This window comes from Mus musculus, chromosome 15, assembly GCF_000001635.26.
Source record: "Mus musculus strain C57BL/6J chromosome 15, GRCm38.p6 C57BL/6J".
Taxonomy (NCBI): Eukaryota; Metazoa; Chordata; class Mammalia; order Rodentia; family Muridae; genus Mus; species Mus musculus.
This window is the reverse complement of record NC_000081.6, coordinates 67,034,152-67,043,420: the sequence shown is the minus strand read 5'-3', so window position 1 is coordinate 67,043,420 and position 9,269 is coordinate 67,034,152. Positions and strand designations below refer to the sequence as shown.

Genomic DNA, 9,269 nt, shown 5'->3' with positions numbered 1-9,269 from the left:
GGAGGCAGAGACAATCACTGGAAACTGTGGTACAACAAGCCTGGTGCACACAATGAAAGGAAGAAACTGCTTCAGATAAGTCAAAAGGTTAAGACCAACACCTAAGGTTATCCTCTATAGTGGTTTGTATATGCTTGGCCTAGGGAGTGGCACTATTTGGAGGTGTGGCCTTGTTGGAGTAGGTGTGCCACTCTAGGCGTGAGTTTTAGTACCTTATTCCTAGCTGCCTGGAAGTCAGTATTCTGCTAGCAGCCTTCAGATGAAGATGTAGGACTCTCAGCTCCTCCTGCACCATGCCTGCCTGGATGCTGCCATGTTCTCTCCTTGATGATACTGGACTGAACCTCTGAACCTGTAAACCAGCCCCAATTAAATGTTGTCCTTATAAGAGTTGGCTTAGTCACGGTGTCTGTTCACAGCAGTAAAACTCTAACTAAGACATTCTCCAATCTCCATTTGTGCAAACACACACACACACACATACATACATACACACACACATACACACACATATACACAGACAGAGACAGAGACAAAGACAGAGAGATTCCTTTCAAGGGCTTATATACATCCTCTAACTAGACACACATCTTGACATTCCGACCAACCACTGAATGACACTCCCATCTGCTGCCCAAGTTTTCAACACATGAACCTTTAGGGGGAACATTCTACATTCCAGATTCAATATGAAACAGGCTAAATCTAGAAAGGGGGATTTTGCATGTAAATCATGAATATTCATATTAACCACATTAGGCAAAACATACCAACATACCTTGTGTGTGTGTGTGTGTGTGTGTGTGTGTGTGTGTGTGTGTGTGTGTGTTCACCCACATATATATGCTCATGTGTGCCAGAACTTGTAGAAAGCCAATATCTGAATAGGGACTCTTATGGATCAAGATCACTCAATTAGAATGTGATGTTGGAGGATGTAACATGGCCTTTCCTGGCTCTGGAACACTGACCAACACAGTGATACACTTATGGAGAGGGTCTGGCTCAATTGGCCCAGGTGGCCTGAGCTGTGCCTACTGGGCCTCTGCATCCACCAAAAGCAGGCAGCACTACTGCACCCTGCCTCTTGGGGTGCCCTTCCACTCTGACTCTGAAAGGTTCCAGATCTTTGCAGTGATGAGTTTTGAGTATCCAGGAGACCAAAACAGGCGAAATATGCCTGGCAGGTTATGAGATGAGTTCTGTTTGTAGTGAAGAATACATTCCTGTTGTCCCTACATTTGTTTGACCTGTCTGCACCAGATTTGCTTGATCGAATGTGGCAGAAGGTACAAGGGCAGGAAATACATCAAGATGTATGCTTGCCCTTGATTGGACCTGGTGGGAAATGTGGTGAATTATGGGTTTTACCTTTTAAGTCCCAGCAAAAAAAAAAAAAAGTGATTTGTGACCATTTTCCTGGGAACCAAGGGGTAGACCTGGCCAGAGTCCATCTTCCTGGCATGTATTTAATTAAAGTTTGCTTCAAATTCGGCTTTAAATTGTGGTAGTGATCGTATTCTCGAGCGGTGAACCAATAACCATTTTTCCAGTTCAAACAGGGACTGAGGAGCAGGGCGGAGAGACGCAGGGATTGGTGCCTGGTACACAGGAAAAGGCAGGAAGTCACTGGTGCCAACAGCTGCCACAGCTACCAAGCTGTGGGTCATCATGGGTGACATCTTACAAACCTACTGAGAGTGGCTTCACAGACTGTTCTCCTTACTAGGTGACTCTTTCTTTGACATTGTCTGTGTGGAGCCCCTCCCCAGACACCCTGCCTGCTCTTCTCTCTTTAGTCAGTTCTTCGCACTGTTATTACTGTGACAGCAGCTATCATTCACTCATCAAACAGAAATTTACGGACTGCCTACTATGTACCAGATACAATCTGGACCCTGCAGTTTCTATGGTTAGCAGGAGTCCAGAACATCCCTTCTCCGGAAGCCTATTTTCTGAAGGGAGGAAAGAGACTGCCAGTCACATCAATTCACATTTTATACAAAAGTAACTGTGAGACGACGGTGTCAGTGGTGAATCAGGGAACCCAGGAGGGCATGCCAGGAAGAGCGTGGGTGGCTTCTACCTGAGGTCTGCTCCTTCTCTAAATAAATCTCTTTCCTGTTGCTTTTTTTGGTCTGGGAGTAGAGGCAAGCTATAGTTTTGGCGTCAAACTCACTATGCAGTGAAGGATGGCCTTGAATTCCTGAATCTTCTGCTTCTACCTTATGAGTTCAAGAACCACTCCACTAGACTGAAATGGGGTGTGTGTGTGTGTGTGTGTGTGTGTGTAGGCGGGTGCTGCACGGAGGTATCCCCATGCAGAGGCCAGAGGAGGACATTGGTTGTGGGGACTTCGGGTGTCCTGTCCAGCCACACCCTGCTAGAGATTTGAACTCGGGTCTTTATGGATTTGCAACAAGCACTAGAACCCACTGAGTTCTCTCTCCAGCTTCCTAAAACTATTTTTTTTTTAGCTTTCTCCAAAATGAATCAGTATTTAAAAACAGAAGCTGTTTCCCCTCTAGAGAATTTACCCTCTCTGAAAACGGGACAGGAGAGAAGGCAGAGGTACCTGCCTAGCACTTACCCTGTGGCTGTGACTTTCATTGAAACGTTGTTGACAAGGTGGGGGTGTGTTGCTGTCTGCTGCAGTTTTAAGAACTAAGCAGTGGGCCCATCATTCTCTGGCTACCAAGTACTCAGTCATGAGGGAAACTGGATGGCTGTCCTGGGTGGGGGTTTTCCCATGCACCTTCAGCTCCACAGAGGAATCCTTGCTTCCAGCTACCTTGTGTGTGGGGCCCTTCCCTGGAAGAATGGCAGAGTGGTAACGTTCCGGAGTTCTTGGCCTAGACTCCAACCCCACCCCAAACACCTTGTTGAGCCAGCATTGTACAGCCTAGCCTCTCCCCAAGTCCTATGACTAGTCCTGATAATTTCCTCTCTGCAGCATGTGGAGCTCTGGGAATCTCTCATCTAGCGGCAGTTTATCTAGATCTCTCCCCACCCCACCCCCACCCGCACCGCTCTCAGCAGTTCCTCCACCTGGCAGTCAGCGTCCTAAGCCCACCATTCCCCAGGGGCATCCCGGTACCCAGACGCAAAGGCAGTCTAAGCGCTGAGCGAGGAGAGCCAGACCGGAGCAAAAACCGCACATCCTATACCTTTGACAGTAGTTCACTGATGGAGGAAACTTCCAGAATCCAGCCTCAGAATAGCAGGCTTCAAATCCCATCTCTGTTGGTTTCCAGTTCCTGGCTGTGTTAACGTACTTATCTGAACTTGAGAAGAAGGGTGTGGGACCCTATATGTCCTATATATATACTGAAATGTACCTACTTAGCAGTCATGGTAGCTCAGTTTCTGGAATGTAATAGATTTGGCTGAAACAAAGTTACAAATTCAATTCCTTTGCCACATGTCAAGATTATGGTGTCTTTACTCCCTCAATTTCACCTCCCTTTTCTTTACCTCAGCTTTCTTTCTCTAAAATGGGCAAGAGGGATCTGAGTCGGACAGTGATTCACCCTAACACCCCAGCCAGCAGCACGGGGTGGAGGGGGGGATAGGGAGGAAGGGGGAAGCGAGGATGGCGGGGGCGGTGAGAAGCAGTTGTCTCACGTAGCTATGCAAAACTACTACGGGCAAGGCAGGTTACTTTCACTTTGCAGGGGCTTCAGCTCAGTGGCCTTGATTAAGCTTATAGAGAGGGAGAGAGTTGAGAAGGGAGGAGTTTCCCAAGCCCCTGCTGAGAAGAAAGAGCGGCTGCCTTGTCCGTGTACAAACTTCTAGGGTGCAGGTGTCAGGCTGCACGTTCCAGCCCTCCCCCTACCACCGCCCATTGTGGATCTGGCCAAGCTCAGTCCACTTCCGGCCTAGTGATTTCTGGGAGGGTGTGAGCTGCAGCACATCTCTCTTGAAGTGGGCGTGGCTGCCGGAGGAGCCACCGCCCTCCTGGATCTTCAGACCGCAGCCTTCCACTTCTCCAGCTTGGGAAGGTAGCCGCGAAGCAGGGACAGAGGAAAGAATACACATATCCCAGAGTAGCAGCCAAGGGCCCCCTTGAGGTTCTAGAGCTGAACCCACACCGCGCCCCCTGCTCTTTCTAGAGTTGAATCCACAAGAGAGAAAGTCTCTATTACAGGGCCCCTGAAAAGGAGAGACATGGGCAAGGCTCTCCATTCTTGTTCTTCCTGTGGTTTCTTGCAGATCTTCAAACAGTCCTTAACTGTCTGTGCCTCTCTCTCTGGGGACCTGGGACACAAGCCATGCAGAAGGCAAAGCACTCTATGTGGGAAGGGGCCAGCACGGATGAGAAGATAGCCTGCCAGTGACCCCTGCCACCTCCCATCTCAGTAGGATTTGGAGGCTGATAATACCTCTTTATGCTCCTTCCCTGCCACGTGGGTGCTCAGCCAAAAGGACATGGGAACACCACCTCCCCGTTTGTATGACACAGAACGTGCTCCCATCTAGCTGGCGTATGGTCATCCATCATTTTATTCCTTGACATATTTATTTGCCTACTTGTCTTGACCCTGGGCTGGGCCCTAACTTCTTCCTGGGCCTAACACTTCTTAGGTGGCAGAGAGGATGAGGAGACCACCAGACCAGTGCAGGTTGCTACAAACCAGTCCAACAGTTCCCATGTGCTGCCCACCTAAGGTATATCCCAGGCTCCTCTGCACAGGAAGTCCCTGAACATTCAATCAGCAACTAGGGGAGAGCACAGACGGAAGAAGGCTGAGAAAGCCTTTTCTGCTATTTTTTCCCCACAGTCATCTGTTTAGAGGATGACTGGCACAGAGAAAAGAACTCAAGGGTGGTGGGAAGCTATTTGACATTTGTGGGCATCTCAGATCCACTCAGAGACCAAGACATCCTCCCATTCCTCCCTGGTTAATATCCACTCCCAAGAGATTACCCAGCTTCTTGGAGTTGGGATGTAGCTCAGTTGCTAGAGTGCTTGCCTGGCATGCCCAAAGCCCTGAGTTTGATCCTCACTCAGCATCACAGAAACTAGGCACTGTAGTGGAATTCTGTTATCCCAGTACTTGAAGGTAGACGCAGGAGGATCGGAAATTCAAGGTCATCCTTGGCTATATGGCAAGGCTACCTGAGCTACATCATACTCTCTCTTTTAAAAAGACCTCCCTCCCATTGATGCCTCACCTGCTCTTGAACCTCGTCTAAATGAAGAATATGACGACTCTTTTCAGCCTCCTTCCCACTGGCCAGTGCTCAGCCTTTTCTCTGCCCTAGGGCCCACCACCTCTTGGGTAGGCCATCAGAGGTTCTTGAAGGTGTGCATAAGGGGGCCATAAGCAGGGTTTATTCACCTTTATGTTGTCCACCACATTGTGAGTGACTGAAACCCATGCAGATGTATTACCTCACTTCTCTGGAGAGGTCAGCTGACTGAAGGGGGTGTTTCTAGAAAAAAAAGGTGTGTTAGTTTGTTTCTTCAGGCTTCGTGGGGATCCACTTGCTAGGTGCTTCTAGCTTCTGGTGGTTCATGCATGCTTCTATTCCATGCCCTTCCTCCACCCACCATCTGGACCTGTGGTCACCCTTCTCTTTCCCTCAGATTTCCTCACACTGTTGCCATCAGGGTGACTCAGGGCAATGCCCTCGTCTCAGGACCCTTAACTTAAACAAACTTGTTTAAAGTCCTTTTACTATATAAGGTAACATATTCCTAGTCTCGGGTGAGAACATAGACTTCTATTTAGGGGAGAGGCATGGACACAGTTCAGCCGTGACTCTGACCCCTGGGAGCACCCATCTGCAGTTATGAAACCATCAGCCCAGTGAGGGTCCCCAAGGCTTTGCTGAGTTTGCAGAAGGTGGCATTTTGCTCTCCTGGGATCGGTTGCCCACAGGGTACAAGCCAAGGCTGCTACAAACCCTGTGAGTGCTTGAGGGCAGTGTTCCTGACTCTGAGGACATCAAAGAGGAAGGAGAGTATGTCATGTGACATACATGTGCACAACACGCATGTGCACACACACACTGTGCATGCACATGCAAGCATTATACATATACGGTATACACATACATATAACATGCATGTACACATGCAGATATATACATACAAATATAACATATATATGTATATGAGCATGTACTTGTGGGGTATTCTCAAGTCTGTGTATAATTGTCATGGGGCCTGAATATGGTCATGCCTGCATCTTCTAGTCCTTCCACATTTCGGTCACTGGAGCTGCCATGTTTCCCTGGGGCTGGAGACTGCCTGAGTTGATTGAAGAAACCTTAGGAACATGTGCCTGTAATGCCATTCATGGGAAGACTCTAGGCTCAGGAGAAAGCTGAGCTTGTGACTGTGGCCACATTCCCACTTGCGGACTTCTCCACAGTCTCCCTAGATCCCTGGCCTTGCTTGCACTATGCATGCTCCCCTCACTCATTCCATTGTGCCTTCCTACTTCATAGACCTGGAGTCCCCCAGCAAACCCCACCAGTCATGCAAGTGGGGGACCTGGTCCCTAGCTGCACTCATTCTTCCTTTCAGAGTATTGCCCACATTCCTGGCTCCTACCTGGTTTCTATGCTCACTAGACTTTCACACAAGACATCCCTGTCTTGTCTCTGAAGATAACCAGTCCTGTTTCACAGAACAGAAGCCAGAGGCTCTGTTGCCTGCCCACTGTCACCTCCCAAGTTCCTGTCAACGCCATTCCTAGAGTTAGATCTGGTCCTGATCTGGGGCTGCTCCCAGGGTGACTGGCTCTGCTGTGCAGGGGCACTGGCCTCCTGTGAACAGCTTCTAAATGTTCCCCACACCCTCCATAGGATGATCTCCCAATGGGACTACTTGTTACAGCCTAGAATGTACCCTCTAAAACTTGATTGGCAGGCTGGCTGTAGTCCATATTCAGCCACAGTAGGCCCTGTTGATGCTATACATTTTAAGCTTCCTCTTTTCTTCTACCCCCAGTCCTTTCTTCCTCCTATTCCTCTACCCCTCCTTCAATCCCTCTCTCCACCCCTCCTTTCTTCCCTCTCCCTCTTGATCTCCCTCCTCCTCTGTTTTCTGCCCCTTCCCCCCATCTTCCGTTTTCAATTCCTTACCCCTCTCCTCGGCAGCTTTGCTGTGTGTTTCCAACCTGTGATTTAAAACCATCTTAAGGTCTCCACTTAGCTGGCTCTGGGGAAAGTATTGCCTGGCAGAGTGTAATGGTTTTAAAAACAGAGCGAAGACTCCAGGTGAAGCAAGCAGCAGGACCCTAAATGACTATAATTCTGGTGTCCAGCCTGTGATAAGGCTGGCTCTTGGGTGGCTCCTTCTCCATCGGTAATGATGGTGCTAGGTAATAAGAACGTAAGTCTTCAATGTGGAAGGTCAGTGGAGCTTAGGAACATCCAGAAGTCACTGTAGCTTGGGGAAGCTTCCAGGAAGTCCCTGAAGGATTTGAATCTGAGTTACAGAGAAGAACATTCAGGAGAGGTCAGGGGTGCAGAGCATGAGATGGTCTAGGAATGACCAGAGATTAGGGAGTGTGACCTCCCTGCTGGTCTGTTCTTTTCTTGGCCCTGATGTGCTGCTATCTCTGTCAGACACCATACAACAGTGGTTTTCAACCTGTGGGTCACAACCTCTTGGGGGTTTGGATGACCCTTTCACAGGGGTTGCATATCAGATACTTGCATATTAGATATTTACATTACGATTCACAACACTATCGAAATTACAATTATGAAGTATCAATGGAAATAATTTTATGGTTGGGGATCACCACAGCATGAGGCATTGTACTAAAGGGTAGCAAACATTAGGTAGGTTGAGAGCCACTGGCAAAGAGGTCTAGCTGAGGCCAGAACAAGTTAGCAAGGTGCTCTGTGTCACTTGCGTACGAAAAGTTATTGTGCTGTGAGCCCTCTGATGTAGAGATGTCAGCTTTCTAATGGGCTCCACTGTCTCCTTGCAGGTGAAGTAGCTCCTAATCTCCAAGGCTTCAGGGCCATGAGACAAGACACCAGAGGGAACTCAGAACTGCCCAGAGACTTTGCATTTCTACGTGTCCTAAAGAATAATGGCAAGAACCACTCAAAACCATCCAGAGCATACCACATGCTTTATCTGTGCACCTCATCAGAGATGGGGAAAGGAGAGCACAGAAATGAACTCAGGACCCCTGGCTAAAGAGACAGAAGGAGGCGATCTGTTGAAAAGTCAGCCTTGGCCTTCGTTGATGCGGGGTGTTGAGAAAGCATCTAAGGGCTGATGGCCTCTTTGACACTTCAAGAGACGAGGGACACTACTAGGAACCCTGACTTTGGGCTTGTGTATGTGTCCTTCTCAGGGTTCCAGTTCCTATTTGAGGAATATCGTGCAGGTCACCCAGCATCAGCAACTGCCCTGCTGGAATCGGGTTAAAGGGTCCTAGCATGCAGCTGAGAACCACTGCAGCTGAGCTTCCTGGGTCAAGGTGAGAAAGTCAGGAGCCAACTTGAGTGTGCAAAAGAGCTTAAGAGCTGAAGAGGAAGCACCCTTGCTGTGTTTGGGGTTGAGTCTGTGTGGGATGGGCCAGGTGCAGTGAGTGCTAAACATGGAGGAATGGAGCAAAGGACAGGCCCTTCCTGAGACCTCCAGGTTGGGTGTGTCACTCAAAGAAATTTCCAGAAGCTTCCTGCAATTGGAAGGACACTAGTTTCCCTGTGTTGCCTCCTCCACCTCCACCTCTTTTCTCTCTCCTAGCTCTTTCTGCCTACCAGAATGTGTTTTATATCCTCATCCAGCTGTCTTTTCCTGTCCCCAGGAAGGTCTTCCTCATCATTGTCCTCCTCCCTCAGGCAAGGACAGGGCCTGCTTTGAGCCTACATTCATCACCATTCACCCTGTTCTGTGGGAGATTAGATGCGAGTGCCATGTAATGTCTGTGATGTGCATCTCCTTCCCTACTTCAGGGCTAGGCCCTGATCTCTCCTAAGGTCCAGCCTTCAGATAGACATTTTGGAAATGACTGACCAGCTAGATTGCAGGCACAGAAAACAGATCTATGCTGTACCAATACCCTGGAATGGCAGCATCTTTTTCTAGGCTGGTGAGACCTTCTCAAACAGCCATCATCACTTGGGAAGATAAGGAAATCAATAGTGCTAAGAGCCTGGTAGGGTCTGGATGTCCCGACTGTTCCTGTGCAGCCATTCCAGGTCCTGAACTTAAAGTCCCAGCTGCAGCTGAGCAGAAATAAAACCAGAATTCTGGCCAAGGGAATTCAAGATTGAATTCTAGTTCAGTGACT

The 9,269-nt window shown here is 48.8% G+C and overlaps 1 long non-coding RNA gene across 1 annotated transcript; it reads right to left on the bottom strand.

Annotated features, from left to right (window-relative positions):
- Positions 1–312: 312 nt before the first annotated feature.
- On the bottom strand, positions 313–3,828 carry Gm31342. Its single transcript, XR_384160.3, has 3 exons — positions 3,168–3,828; positions 2,591–2,811; positions 313–352 (listed from the first exon to the last, which is right to left on the bottom strand). It is a non-coding gene; the product is annotated as a predicted gene, 31342 (long non-coding RNA).
- Between the last annotated feature and the right edge of the window lie 5,441 nt (positions 3,829–9,269).